The sequence below is a fragment of the Platalea leucorodia genome (assembly GCF_965183815.1).
Source record: "Platalea leucorodia genome assembly, chromosome: Z".
NCBI lineage: Eukaryota > Metazoa > Chordata > Aves > Pelecaniformes > Threskiornithidae > Platalea > Platalea leucorodia.
In genome coordinates, this window is record NC_138858.1 from 9940574 (window position 1) to 9955001 (window position 14428).

The following is a 14428-nucleotide window of genomic DNA, read 5'->3' on the forward strand; positions in this document are numbered from 1 at the left end:
AGAGCAGAGCCTTCACTGTCCTGATTCCTCCTCCATCTCCTGATTCCCTCTGCTTATCTCCCTGCTCTTACCTCTCCACTCTGAAAAGGTTTTAATACTTTTGCTTAATCACTGAAAAACTTAAACCCACTGAACACTCAAGACCTTTTTCTTCAAGCCTTATCTGGTTCTTTGCTGGTTTTCTTCGCCTTCCTCTCAACCTGCTGCAGCTTCTCAATGTGGCTCCGGAGGGGACACAGTGCACATCTCTGGAGACGTTACCAGCAGCTGCACCGATGGGGACGTAGCGCTCTGCTCACGCTGTCCCCAGCGTTGCCTCGCTCTGCACTACTGCGTTGCAAAAGTTCATGAGATTTTCTTTCACCCACAGGACACTGAGCAGCTGTATGGAAGAACCTGCAAAGCCTATTCATCTCTCTGCTCTATAGATTATCTTCTGTCTTGTGGCAGGGAAGGGTTTTACGGACTGGGGTAAACCCTCCTCCAGCGACAGATTAGCTATTGACCTCAGTGAACGCCTGGCTAAATATGCAATAATTTACTAGTCTGTCTCTGATACTAAGGACCATCTAATCATGGCAGATGATAATCATGCTGCTGGCAAGGGTGTTCCTACAACGTATTTCTACATGGAAAGGTTTTTTGTCCTATGAGTCTGTGAGCCATGCTGTGGCACAGAAAAAGTGGCTGATAAACCTTTCCAGGTTATTTCGTTATCTGCTATGCAAATGTTTATTCATGGAGCATACAAACATGGGAGCTGGAGCACCAGGTCAGGGTGGTGGCAAGAGCCTCGAGTTTCTCCTGGACATGGTAATTTCCAGCTGACATGTAAAGCTGATGTCCTCACATCAGCATGTGTTGGAGATCTCACAGCCTTTCTCAGATGGACAAGGTATGAGTGGGTCAGTATCCCCCACAACTGGACCTACAACTTTATTTTTCACTCCTAGATATCAGGGAGCCTTCCAAGTGGATTCCTCCCCTGTGGGCAAACAAGAAAACTGCTGTGTCTCTGAAAAGCTTTGTCTCCTCTGTTCAAGCATTGACTATAAGAATCTACATATTTTAATTTGGGCTGAAAAATGGACAGGCGTTTTCTGGGAACACTGGGCTCCCATGGACTTGCAGTCTTCTCAGGGAAAAAGGCAATCCTGGTTTGTGACAGAAATCTTTGGTTTGGTGATAATATTTTCAGCATAATCCCTGATATAACCACCAAATTCCCTAAAACTCCAGCATGGTTCTAGGATGGCATCATGGATCGCTGGATGTGCCTCTTGCTGCTGCTTGTCCTTTTATACAGATCATTCCATAAGATGGCACTGAGACATTAATTTCTCCGTTGGGTTCCTCTGTTGGCTGCTGAAAATGTGAGAACCCTTCAGTTTTAGGGTTCCTCAGGTCATTTTTATACATTAAAGAAAGGTGATCTGTCAATGTTCAAGGAGTGTAATAACAACAAAAAACACCTTTCTATGAGTTCTATAGCGCAGAGCACCACTGCTCTGACAGCACACAAAACTGAAATGTGTGAGCCTATGCCTGCCACCCTCCACTTTATAATTAGCAGAGAAAAACAGGCAGCTCCAAAGGGCAGTTCATCCCCACCTAAAATAAGAGTCTGAGGCCAAACCTATGAGTCATGATGGATGCTGGCAGTTTCCCTCCAGTGTCAGCACTGGGATGTGAAGCGATTGGCTCCAACGTGCACACCCACGTGTACATATCTACCACCAGGTGAGCTGTACTGCCCTTCCTCCCTGCAGCCAGATGTGGTGATCTTGAGCGTGTGCAACCAACCATGTGAGTCAGCCAAGGGCTGGAGCACCAAGATCCGCCAGATGCTCAATATGACCTGTTGTTATGCTCAAGCCCGTGCCAGAGCAGGTACATCTCAAAGCATCTGTGGCCGTGGTTATGTCTGTGCCACAGCAGGTGTACCTCTGAAGGGACTGTGGCTGTGGATAAGTCCATGCTGCAGCAGGTACACCTTGAAGCATCAGTGGCTGTGCAGGACGTCATGCTGGAGCACCTCAAAGTGTGTGGCCTTGGATAAGCCCAGGACAGAGCAGGTACACCCCTGGAGGGATTGCAGCCGTGGGTAAGGCCATGTTGGCACAGGTTTACTTCCGAAGGGACTGCGGCTGTGGGTAAGTCCATGCTGGAGCAGGTCTGTCTCTGAAGGCATTGTGGTCCATGGAGAAGGCCATGCTGGAACAGGCACACCTCTAAGTGACTGTGGCTGTGCATAAGTCTATGTCACAGCAGGTATAGCCCTGGAGAGACTGTGGCTCATGGATAAGGGTCCACTTGGAGCAGGTATGCTCCTAAGGGACTGCAGTCTGCGGATGAGTCCAGGGCGGAGCAGGGGCAAGAGGAGGAGTTCATTGCAGTGTTAAACCCAATGGTCTGGTCCAAAGGGGCCAGCGGTGGAGATGATTGTAATGGAAATATGTTTAAATTGTTGTAACCTGGGATTTGAGTTGCATGTTATAAGAATTAGTATAGTAGGAACCACCTGAATCAGTGAAGGACAACCCTTACAAGCAGTGCAAGCACAGCAGTGACCTGACCTGAGCTGGCTTCGGTGCCCAATAACTCCACGCGACACACTACCTCTCCTGTCCTGAGTGACCACCATCACGCATGGAGCCCAAAGTCAGGGACTAAATGAACTCAATGGACATTTTGTGGACACTTATGGACATTTTACAGACGTTTCTCAGGGGTGGTCCGTAGACTAAGGGAATGATGTCTTAGTATTGTATCAAAGGATAGGAAGAGTGGTGGTGGTTAATGAGAATGTGTTGGGTAGTGTGAGACCTGCGCATGACATAAATGGAATGGAATAAGGGGTGGAGAATGTGCTGGTTTTGGCTGGGATAGAGTTAATTTTCTTCATCGTAGCTAGTATGGTGCTGTTTTGGATTTGTGCTGAAAACAGTGTTGATAGTACAGACATGTTCTCGTTACTGCTGAGCAAGTGCTTACTCAGCATCGAGGCCTTTTCTGCTCACACCACCCCACCAGCGAGGAGGCTGGGGGTGCACAAGAAGTTGGGATGGAGCACAGCCAGGACAGCTGACCCCAACTGACCAAAGGGATATCCCACACCATATGACGTCATGCTCAGCATACAAAGCTGGGGGAAGAAGAAGGAAGGAGGTGACGTTCAGAGTGATGGTGTTTGTCTTCCCAAGTAACTGTTATGCATGATGGAGCCCTGCTTTCCTGGAGGTGGCTGAGCACCTGCCTGCCGATGGGAAGTAGTGAATGAATTCCTGGTTTTGCTTTGCTCGCGTGTGTGGCTTTTCCTTTACCCATTAAACTGTCTTCATCTCAACCCACGAGTTTTCTCACTTTTACTCTTCCGATTCTCTCCCCCATCCCACTGGGGGTGAGTGAGCAAGTGGCTGCGTGGTGCTTAGTTGACAGCTGGGGTTAAACCACGACACCTGCTCATACTTGCATGGTTTCTCTTGCCTGCAGGGCTGACAAGGATCTCTGGCGTCACCAAGTACAGTCCCCTACTAGCATAAGTAGCCACACCACAACCCTTTCATGAACAGGCCAATCTCCATTTCAGGGGTAAGTGCTTTTTGCCCCAACTCCTCCTGCTGGAAGCCTGTTACCAGAACTTGCTGCTCTGGAGATTAGAGAATTTCTTCTAATTTCCAGCAAAATTCTCAAAGCCATTTGTTCATGTGCCAGCATTACGTCATCACAGTCACAAGTTAACTCGTTTCTTACAGGTGCTATCCCCTAAAGTTTTCCTATAAGGTTTGTTAGAAGAGCGTTAGCTGCTCACACTTAGCTTTGCACTGCCTCAAGATGTTTACCTTGACTTGCTCACAGGTTGAAACTTCACTCAACATTGACCCTACAACGATTTTACCATGTTTTGCACTGCACATTAAACAACCACCTGCCAAACCAAACCCATTTCTTCCCTAAGGCAGGTACACTTTCAGCACCAGTAATAAAGGCCTCAGGTTGGAGAGGAAAATTCTGGCACACTCAAGGGCCACTAACTGTGCTGATGTTGATACCCATGGTACTGAAGAGCCAGGGGAACAACCCCCCTGGGTCCTGCTAGAGCAGCCCTGGGAAGGATGAGTGCCCAGGGGCTCCAGGGCTGTCATGCTTCTGCAAGGAATAACTCGTCTCACTCAGTTTGACAGTGCACATGTTTCCTCTGCACCCAGGAGCTCATTTATCTCTTAATTGCTCTAATCAACAGCTGGAACGTCATCACTCCATTAGCTTCAGCCCTGCTGGTGGAGCGTTAACTTCTCCCCAGGGGCTGAGAGGAGCAGCACAGCAGAGGAGCTCCTCACCATGGATGAGGACGGCTTGCTCCTCCATCAGACTAAATGAACATGGCACCAAGACATCTCCGGGCCCTTTTAGGAAGTGAGGCCAAATCAGAGAGGTCAGTACAACACTGGTATGACCTTAGCCATCCCGGACAGTCCCCCACTTGATGTAGTCTAGAGCACCCGCACCCCGTGGTCTCACATCTAACGCACATCTAATAGGCCTATCTCACATCTAATAGGTCTCTCTCCTCCTCTCCTTTATGGATGGCAGGCACTGAGCAAGTCACAGACACCCCAGATATTTGTCTCTCAGCAGATTACTTTGCTCTCCGTACTGTTACCCAACTCCCTGTTCCCAGGAAACCATCCTCCACAACCTTTCAGTTCACCATGCATACCATCACCCCTTGCCCTGAAGCTGGCCAAAGGCACATCACCCACACCTGCTCCTTTCCAGTGAAACTGGGAAAGCTCTTACCACGCCAGGCAGAAGTGGGAGCTGGAGCGACCAACCGAGGGATGCGGTGGCACGATGGTCGGATCCTGTCGTTGTCTGCAGCCCTCCGCTTTTCTCCCCAGGGGCCTGGTGCCTCTCCGCCCCAGACTGCTAAAGCTCACTGAGCCGGAGGTAATCCACGAGGTGGTGGTGTCAGCAGGAGGGGAATTACATGGCTGTTGTTGGTTGTTAGGAGGAGAGCAGGGCTGTCCAGGAATGGGTCGCCTGGGGCGACACTGGCCCAATTGTTAGGCAACAGAGCGGAGGGTGCCTGGGCCCTCTGCCTACCCGGCTGGGGACCTACCCACCCCATGTTGGGCCACCCTCCCCTCCTGCCCACCATCTGGCTTTCCAGACAGAATTGGGTTGTTTTTATACACAGCAAAACATGATGGTTTTGAGGCATCTCACTGGCTTCCATCTGGGCAAAGCCCTGGAAGGTCTCCTCCATGCACAGGTATAGGGCATTTAACAGAGAGAGAAACAGAGGCACAGGGGCACCTCAGGTCCCGCAAGAGCCTTGGGGTACCTGTGGGATTTGCACTGAGGTCCTGCCAGCTCTTCATCTGCCGTCATGCCCCATTTCCTGACCCATCCCTGACCCGTGAGCATCTTGTTCTCCAGACCTGCTCAGAGCCAGGCCCCCACCGTACTCCTCTGTGTGGGAGCATCCCCTGCCTGCCCCGGGACCCCACTGCGGGGCTCCCCCAGACCCAGGTAGAGAGCAGCAGGCTCTGCGGGTGCAAACGCTCCCACCAAGCTTTGAGCTGCCTGCTCAGGTCTGCTTTCAATCCACAGATAAGGCAAAAGCCGGGGAAACCACAGGGCTCACAGGACATCGTCACCCTGGAGATAAGAGGAGCCAGGCTTTCTCCTGGAGGAGTGTGAACACTCGTGCTCTGAAAGGAGAGATTAAAGGGGAAAAGCTGCAGGCTGGGAGGGAGACACTGGGTGAGCTCAATGAGGTCCTGAAGTTGCAGAGTCTGATGGAGCCAGCATGCTGATCTGAATGTTTCCCTGCCTCTGACCGCACCCAAGAGACAGCACAGCATGGCTGTGTCCTCCCCTCAGGATGCAAGGAGTTCACTCTTACAAATGGTGCCACCAACAAAACCCCTTATGCTTCAATTCATGCCATCTCCTCTGCCTCATCCCTGCTCCAGATGCTCCAGTCCAGGACAGTCTGCGGGACCCACCAGCCCAGCATCCCCCTAAGCAGCGCCAAAAAGGCACAAGCCTGTGTTAACAGACCCAAAGAGCAAAACCAGAGCGGGGGCAGTAGCACAAATACAGCCATGCCTGCTCACTCTGTGCTGCTAGAGCAAGGCTGAGCCAATAGTTAACACAGTCCTTCACAGCCACCAGGTGTCTGAGGGTGGGCTGCATCTGTACAGGCCACTTTCATAAGCAACACCTATAAACCCTTCAAGAGATGACACTAAACCCATAGGCGGACCATCTTCACTGCTAGCTCTGATACAGATATTTTGTGGGGTAAGGAACCAACTGGTGACACTAATCATTGCCCACACGTATAATCAGTGAATTATCCTGTCAGCCACACGACCATGTTTTCTCATATCACATCTGCCACGGGGTGTCCAAAGACCATCCGGCGGCTGGCATGACTCACACCAGTGGTGAGTAATGACTGCCGCGTGGGATTTGTCCTTGCTCTCTCTACAGGGGAGGGAAAGGCCGGGATGCAGGTGTCTGGGTCAGCTTTCTCAGAGCCAACCCACCCCAGCCCAGAGGGCTGCTGCTGGCGCAGACGTGAAGGCATCTGAAGGAAACCCTGATAAGCTCCCACTATCACAGCGGGGAGGAGATGCCACAGATTCCTTGCAGACACATGAGCAAATCCCCTCAGAAGCTGCCCAGCCTCCCCCAGAGCCCCAAGGAGCCCTACAGACATTTCAGTAGGGGCCGAGATTTGCTCCAGCATGAGCCAGACTCCGCCACCCTCATGCCTCCCCCAGCCCCGTTGGCATCTCCTGTGCTGTTCTGGGAGACAGGAAAGAGGGGGCAGGTATGGTGGATCTCGATGGCTCCCTGGTCATTCCCATCCTGCCAGTTCCTACATGAAAAGCCATTGACCTAGAGAAACATACAGAAGCTGAAAATCCCTCTGTTGGTGTCACCTGAACAAGACGCAGTTTTCCTTGCTCACGTAGTCTCACAGCAAGAGTCCTGCATGACAGAAGTGGCAACTTCACAAATCAGCCCATATTAAACAAAGCATCAATGTGCAGTTTATTTCCTAAAGCACAGGGCACCACACATCAACCATCACTGGCAGTGCAGCTGTTCCTAACCACTGGCTGGAATACTAACCACTGACTGGAATACTAAATATTGTCACTGGTCTTTATTGTCCCTATGTTTGTTTTTACACAGACACACAAACACACACATCTATATCAGCCAATTCCTAGTGAAGAAGTAACTGTTGCATACCACCTTCTCAATTTTGACTTCATAGAAACCTCCTCAGGGTCAAAATATCAATTTATAATCTTGTGAGAATGGCAGAGATTCTGTCCCCCACTCCCGATGTGAACCAGTTAAAGCTCTTTGGAACTGCCTCGGGTGTATTTGCACAGGACCTGACGCAATGGGCCTCTTATCACAACACAGCCTCCAGCCTCTGCCACAAGAGCGACATATACACAAATCACAACACGTCTGTGATGCTATAGATACCGATTTTTGCACCTGAAATGTTCGTGCAGGTGTCAAACCACAGCATTAGGCACAGCAAGTGCCTGGCTGGAGCTCTCACCTTCAGGAGCAGCCAGTCCAATCAGCAGAGTCTGCCAGGAAATGTGTTGCTTTGCTTACCTGGCTTTGCTCACACTGAGGCTACTGAGCAATAAGCTCAAACTGCTTTTCATGGACTGGGGTATGTAGTTCATCTCTAGAAGTCCTTGACACAGGATGCTGCAGGTGCTAAAAAGGGATCTAAAGATGGTTACACAAATTCAGGGAGGTAAAAATCCACTAATGGCTATTAAACATGGACACCCTCTATCACAAGTGGTCCCTGAGCTGTGAATGGTTGGAGACTGTAAAATATTTCTGGAGAAATTTATTCTGTTCACACACTCTTCTCCCATCACATCTAGGATCTCCTCCATGGGTCCAACCCATCTCAGTGACCACTGCCTGGCTAACTGTGGTGTCCAGTGGAACAGGATGCCCACCACTTCAGTCACAGGAACAGAAGACTAGCAGCCTTCACTAGCATGTTCTTGAATTGCTCAGTTGTCCTGAGATGAAGTGAGGACACTTGAAATATACTCCCAGCTCTGCCGCTCACCAGTGTGAGTCCTGAACAGCCACTCCTCCTCCCTGCCCAGTACCTCATCCACAGAGGGTGAACACGAGACCTCATTCAGAAGCAGCTTGGGGTGGGCAGAGGAGACACTTGCAACTGCTCACAACATGCTGTGTGATCCTTGCTAAAACACCTGCCCCAGCTTAGTGCTGGAAGTGCCGTCATCCTAAGAAGTCATCCACCTCCTCGTTGCTCTCTCCTCCTCTGTGCAATGCAGATGGCGACCTCTCCCAGTCCCAGGACAGCCAAGGACATACATGTCTCAGCTTCTACTTCACCACTGGTGAGGCCAGTGGTCAGAAGAGTCAGTGCAAACGTCATTCACACACACAACAGGTCAAGCCAGCAGAACGGCTCCCTCTGCTCACCAGAGCACTTACTGTAATGCCCACAGCAGTGCAGCAATTCAATGTCATTTTAGATACAACGAAAGCTTTAGAAGAGGGAGATCTACTGCACTGTAGTGGAGTCTCCCTTCTCCTTCCCCCCAGGAGCTGGAGGAAGCCATCATATGCGTCATTTAAAAGCAGACTAGAAGCAAAAGGCACTTGAAAAGTCACCACAGGGAACAATCATGCCCTGCTTTAGGGCAGTAAATAACTGACTCTGTCTGGTTCATCTCGTATTTTATTGCCTCTGTTGTTTGTACAGTGCTTCATGGGAGAAAGCGAGCTAACGGAGCAGAGAGCCTGCATGCCGCTCCCCTGCCCCCTCCCCTGCGCAGGCACCATCTCCCCTCCTGCACTTGTCTCTTCCGCACAGCCCCATGAGGCGGCAGCTTTGGATGCAGCATCACCACACCGTGGGCACACAACACTGTCAGCAAGGGCTTGGGGAAGAAAAAGAGATGCCAGAGCCATGGGAGTGTTGCAGGACCCCCACGGGGCTCCCTCCGCTGTGACCAGGGTGAGGACTCACACCTTCCTCCCTCCTGGTCAGTCTGGTCCCTGGTCAACATGCAGGTTGTGGTCTGGGGAATCTTGGAGCAGGGCCTCACTCCCTTGCCTTTGCCATGTCCCAGCCAACCACGCATTCCCTTATGCTGGTGGTGTCTGGAAATTTAGAAAGTGAACAAAATCCCCTGAACTCACAAGACCTCTCTTAAGCCCACACTAGCAACCACCTTAGAAAAAGCAAAGGGAAAATCTTACGACTGACAATTTTGTGGGACACAGCATGTTGTATGTAGCCACAGAGTGCTATAGGGTGAGATAGATGCCTAGCTTCATAAAGATCTTCTTGGACTGCAGCTGGACTCTCAAAGCATGCATTTGTTCAAGAGCTTTGGGTAAGTCCTGGTTAGTTGTTATTTCTGTTGTACAATTGCCCCATGTTTTTTGGACTCCGACTTGTTTGGAAGCACCATCAAAATAATTCAGCACAAATGCCTTGTACCCACAGGCAACAGCCTGATGGAAGACATCCTGCCCTGATCAACACCTGTGCAGAGCAAGTTATGAGCCAGCAGTGACAAAAACATGTTTTGTTCTAGGTTGTCGGCACCAAGGAAAAAAACATATTCACAATTTGCATTTGTTGATTCACACTTGCTAACAGGATAACAAAATCAATCAACACAGAGAAACGGAGGTTAGTAAATCATAATCACCTTTAAGTGCTCAGCAGACTGACCCTAATCTGTAAGCCAGGGTCAGAGTCTAAAATGTTTTGTCTAGATGTCTATATTAGCTAACTCATAAGAGACAACATAAACTCAATACCCATCTATTTCTTGGAATGAAGATATATCCTTTGGTGAAAGCAGCCTGGATGACAATGAATTTCTCCCTGCCTGCTGACAACCCAGAACATGGAAGAAACTGCAAATCCTATGGAAGAGTCCCACAGCACCAGCTGGTGCATTGACTTGGATGACCACAAATCAAATATATAACAAAGATGGTGCTCCCACACCCAGTGTCCCACCCAACCAGCTGTCTGTCTGAAAGGAGCGCATCCCTCCCCCGATGCTGTCACCATTTGCTGTAGCACTCAGCTTTGATCAGAGGTTTCCCTTTCAAGTGCTGACCCGTCCTGCTTAACCTTCAGCACCTGATAGGATCGTAAGCCGAGGCAAACGTAAGCAAAGGGTAGAAACAGTGGATAGTGATCTAGAATAGGCAGTTACACATACAACAATGTTATGTTATGCACAAAGGTGCATGAAATATGTTTGAGAAGAAAAAAAATCAGCATAGCTAGGAGAGTTGCTCAGAGTCCAGGATATTATCAGATCTGGAAAAATGCCATGTGAATGAGTCACTGGAGCATCAGTCAATGGCTGTGTATAGAAAATGCCGCAAAATTGGCTGTTGTATTCACTCTCTAGCATTCATACAGTATCATTTCATGGTTTCCATAAATGATTGACTAAAAGGTTCCATGGGGCACTTTCCTGCATTACAGCTATCTGCCCTGCTACCCTGTTTCAATCCAATCCCTACTCACACCCACCTCCCCTTTAATAAAATGTGTTTTAATAAAACATCATTTTCAGATCATCATTGAAGAGCAAAGGAAGGTCCTTTGAAAAATGCTTTGCATATCCCTTCTGCAGGTGCTCTGCAACCAACCTGCTGGCAGAGTTGTAGGGTAGCCAGATGCTGAGGAGGGACACCAAATGTGACTGATCCAGCAAATTGATATATGCCCTGTTCCTCCAGGAGCTGGAGCAGAGTACCTCAGCTCCCCAGCATTTAGGACCAGCACAACTTAATAGCTGGAGATCAGCAGATCAAGACAAGAGTCTTGCTGACCACAACAGGTCCTGGGGCACAGAGTGCTTGTAAATCAAAGATGGTGCTTCAGCCCCAGCTAGAACCCGACGGCCAGACTGCAGAAATCCCACAGCATTGGTATCATGCATTGTATGTGCAACAGCTCAACACGTAAGTCTTGGCTGCCCCTCTACCAGAGGATGGGTCCCTGCTCTGAGGTCTATCCTGGGCTGGCCTCAGGCAGGCAAGGACCTTCACAGTAGGACAGCTTTCAGCCCAGTTCCCATTTCAACAATCATCAGGGGTAAAAAAAGGAGGCTAGGACAAAAAAAGGGGAGCCAAGGGAAAAAGGCTGGGAAGTAGGAGGCCCCTGTGCCCAGACTCACTTTGATACTGCTCGTGCAGCAGAGCAATGGGAGGCAAAACACAGGGCCACACATGGTGGCTCCCAGACCCTCTGCTCTGCATTGGGAGTTGTAGGTCATACCAGACTACTTTTCCTTTGAGTTTCACAGAAAGATGAGTGGGAAGGATAAACAGGGAGAGGTGCTGCCTGCCAGTGTTGCACTTTGGGTGGCATAGGTGAGGTGATGCGTCCTATGCTGCCCCTCAGAATGGCTGTTTCCACCATACGTGCATTTGAGGGATCCAGGACAGAGCCCACGCTCCCACAGGTGCTTGGCCCGGGAGCAGTCCCACATCTGCACCCCACTCTGGGAGAGGCAGCAAGGGCAGGTCTGTTCTCCCAGGCTGCATGCAGCAACATCTCACAAAACTGGAGGTGCACTCCTCCATCAGCATGCAGGGTCTTCTGGCCAATGTAGCAGGGAAGACCACCTCCTGGCCAAGCTCCTGGCTCCAGGACCCTCTTCATGACTCCAGAGCGGAGTGCTCGGTGTCAGCGTGCCTCCGCACCACATTTATTTACCAGACAGCCACTCAAACGGCTTTAAACGACTGCATAACAGCCAGTTTCACATGCAAACGTGGACAAGGGCAATCTAAATGCCAACCTGTCTAGCCCTAAATTTAAAACCCACTTGTGCCATGGGGACTTTGCCACTTACTCAGTCACCCTGATCATCCATGCCTTACTGTTAGTCAGACCAGAGCACGCCTCATTAGCCTTGTGTCATGGCAGCTTCCCAGCCCAAGACCTGCGTCATGTACATCTGATGCTGACTGGGAAACTAGACCATGGCCAGAGGCAAAGATAGGGACAACATTTCAGGTATACAAGTCAGCTGCAAAGACCGCCTCGCCATTTGCGAGGCAGAACCGGTCTGCTGGCACTAGGAAACTTTTAGACAAGCTTGACTGGAAAGTATCTTGGTGTTAATTGCACAGATTTCCTGCATATTTTCTGTTTCAGTCTGAGCTGCAAAAATAAACACACAAAGTAGATGTGTTTACACACACAAACACAGAGATTTTTGCATCTATTACAAACTGGTGAGCATGCGCCCCATGAGCTCTGTGTGTTAGCACACCAGAGGAGCCACAATATACCCTAGGAAATATGTTTTGCTGCTGCGGCTTTAGGTGCTGGAGGAAGACCCCCATGTGTCTCTCTCTGCTGGTGCATATTGTCCCCTCAAAGTGCTGCTCTGTGATCCCATAATGTGATGCCCATCAAGTGTGGTCTTCAGGCTCTAGCCAAGTGCCAGCCCAGCTCTCACTGAGCCAAACTCGAATCAGCTTTGGGCACTCATGAGTCCAAGCATGCCATGTCCATTTCCAGCTCCAAGCCTTGCACAGCTGATGAGTAGTGCCACTCACCTTGCTTTCTGTTTGCTCTAGCTTCTGTTTATGATTAGGAAAGGCAGATCAATCCTACGTGCCATGTGGGATTGTCCGGGAAATGAATCCATGCTAGGTTCCTGCAGCACTCTCTGCCTTGCCACCAAGTCCCCATGCTTTAATCCTTGTAGCACTTGGAGACCCGTCTGTACCAGGATCTTCTCTATCTGTCCATCCCAGTTGAGTAACATATAGACATGGCTCACAAGCTGAGCCAAACCCCATGTTGCCCAAGTTCAGTCCTATTCTGTTCCAGTGAAAGACAGATCCTCTACTCCTTATTCAATAGCATTTGCCTCACATGAGTATCCCAGCTATGCATGTTTACAGACCATTCCCAAGTATCATGAGATGTTCCTGAGATCTTGAGATTAATCTGGTTGGAATTGGATGAAATAGTTCAGTAGAGGGTGGACCAGCAAACTCATGGACAGCTCCATGACCTTCACAGTTGGTGGTGACCTGAACAGGAAGGATCAGCAGCCTCCTCTGGCCGGCCAAGGAGAGACCCACAGTACAGAAGGTACTGGAGAGATGTTTGGAAACCAGCTCCTGAATCCCATCTGGGTCTGTCAGATGCCCCTCTTGACAATGAGGAGAGCAGATGATTCTGGAGATCTCTTACCTATCGAACATGCTCCTGTGCACCCCTGAACTGTCTTCAGGAGCTCTCCAACATGGTTTACGCGTTTTGTCGGTCCTGGTGTTGTCAGACCCTGTCACCTACTCTTACATGTTGCAATGAACCATCACCTCCTGTTGCCGAAGAGATCACAGAGAATCATGGATTAACTCGAGCAACGAGAAGGTCACCTACACTCCTCATAGTCTGAGCCCAGTGCCTCTAAATCTGACTTTTGCTTATCCCAGTTCAGAAACTGCCACTAATATTTGCTGCTGCTCCCACTGGAGCAGACTGTGCTAGTGAGAGAAGGAGCCTTCCCTTCCCTGCCTCAAACATACCACTCTGAGCCATTACACCCAAAATAACTCAATGCTTAGATGGACATGGACAGGCTTGACTGTGGTAGGCTCCCTCAGAGGCCTGGGCTGCTACAAGCAACAACATCTGCTGCCACTGCATTCCCAGAGAGCAGCAAATCACCTTCGCTCCCTGTTTTCAAAGGTCTTGGTAGCAGGAGCCCAAACTATCTAAAAGAGCTTTTGGCACCAGGGTCAAGGCTGCTCTTGACAGTGCCTCTCCTTTGGCTCCTTTGAGCAATAACGAACTCTGTCCCTCTGTGTAGGAGGAAGAGTCTGTGTGGGGCCAGCCACACGTTAGGGAGCAAAATTTCCCTAGAGCTAAAAGCCATCATAAACCTCTCTACCTTCTGGTCTACCTCCACAAGTATAAAAGGAGAGCTCTACCTATGTGTCCACATGTGCATTTCTGTGGAAATGCAAGGAAGAAATTGAGTCGGTGCAATGAGTATTTCAAACAAAACAATTTAATTACACGTTTTCCCCTCATGAGCAGGATGAGAACTAAACATGTAACAGCTGTTGCTTAATGCATTCCTAGATAGCACACAGATATTATGCTGATAAGCACCACTTAAGAACTGAGATGGCAAAGGAGAGGAAGAGAAGTAATGATGTTAGTTATGCAGAGAGCAGGTCAGATCTTAGTGTGACTTTAAAACAAACTGGTTTCCATCCCTCCATTTATCGAAGCATTTACAGTAATGCATATAGCACTGAAGCATTTTAATAGCATTTTAGAGGCAGTAAAAGCTTCAGAAAGATGAGATTCATT

The 14428-nt window shown here is 49.5% G+C and overlaps 1 protein-coding gene across 1 annotated transcript in view; it reads left to right on the forward strand.

Annotated features, from left to right (window-relative positions):
* Positions 1-414, forward strand: part of TPGS2 (tubulin polyglutamylase complex subunit 2) — a 35947-nt gene extending 35533 nt beyond the window's left edge. The window contains exon 9 of the transcript XR_014230619.1: positions 371-414. The gene's annotated coding sequence lies outside the window, so the exon portion shown is untranslated. The remainder of the gene's footprint in view (positions 1-370) is intronic.
* Positions 415-14428: the final 14014 nt, after the last annotated feature.